Below are 1,114 nucleotides of genomic sequence, written 5' to 3'. Positions count from 1 at the left end.
GGATGCTAACCTTAAGGTAAGCAGTTTGAAACCACCAAAAGATTTACAATCTCAGAATCCCACAAGGGCAGTTCTCCTCTGTCCTATGGGATGGCTGTGAGTTGGCGTTGGCTCATGATGGGTCACTGCTTTCTATGAAGGAGAACAGGGTTTGATTCCCAGCCAATGCACTTTAAGTGCAGCCACCACCCATCTGGCCATGGAGGCATATGTGTTGCTGTAATGCTAAAAGGGTTTTGGATGAGTTACACACTAAAGGTGAAGGGTAAGAAGAAAAACCTGGCAGTCTATTTCCAAAAACAACTTTATTGTTCACAATGTCTAATCCTGTGTGTAAGGGTGGAGCCAATGAAAACTTTAGAGCTCACAATGATCAATCCTGTTGTGTAAAGTTTGCTATGAGATGGCACACAACTTGATGGTGGCAAATAAGAACAAGGCTGAAAATTTTGACCAAAACCAGCTGCCTCATCTTTCTCCCATGGAGTCGCTAGTGAGTTGAAACCACTAGCCATTCAATTAGCAGCTGAGCTCTTAACACTGAACCACAGTGGTTAAGAATTACCTAACAACACCCCCCTCAAAATGAAACCCATTTCCATTTAGCCAATTCTGACTCATAGCAAATCTATAGAACAAAGTCCAACTGCGCCATCGTCTCCAAAGACTGTACATCTCTATGTGGCAGAGCTGCGAGAGGGGCTTCCATCTCCAACCGTGCACTCAGCATCCCACTGCTTAACACGCTGTGACAGCAGGGTCCGTTCTAGAAACAACTAGATTATTTGAATTGCTCAATCTTCAGTCACTTAAAAAATCTGCTGATTTTAGCAGTATATTAAATCTTATCAAATGTGAATCCCAGAAGCATAAAAATACTGCACTAATTCTCAAGATAACCTACACTTTACATAACTCTTTCCCTTAATAAAAAATACACCTTACAATGTTAAGTGGTAAGCTTAACAATATCCATATAAAATGTCAACTCTGTTGAAACTTTAAATGAAATGAAGATTGACATAGAATTTAATAAGGGTGGATATTGGTGCCCCACTACTAGAAGCTGTACATATGTGGCATGAATTAGTTTCTTTGTTGTTTATCCCACAGT

General features: G+C 40.5%; 1 protein-coding gene across 1 annotated transcript in view; it reads right to left on the bottom strand.

Moving 5' to 3' along the window:
* The window catches only part of TMEM232 (transmembrane protein 232), a 223,444-nt gene that overhangs the window by 203,358 nt on the left and 18,972 nt on the right, over nt 1–1,114 (bottom strand). The gene's annotated exons all lie outside the window — the stretch shown is intronic.

This window comes from Echinops telfairi, unplaced genomic scaffold (genome assembly GCF_000313985.2).
Source record: "Echinops telfairi isolate 266 unplaced genomic scaffold, ASM31398v2 ScPeMD7_7469;HRSCAF=8507_1, whole genome shotgun sequence".
Classification (NCBI taxonomy): Eukaryota; Metazoa; Chordata; class Mammalia; order Afrosoricida; family Tenrecidae; genus Echinops; species Echinops telfairi.
The sequence above is the reverse complement of the archived record's forward strand: the minus strand, read 5'-3'. Positions and strand labels throughout refer to the sequence as shown.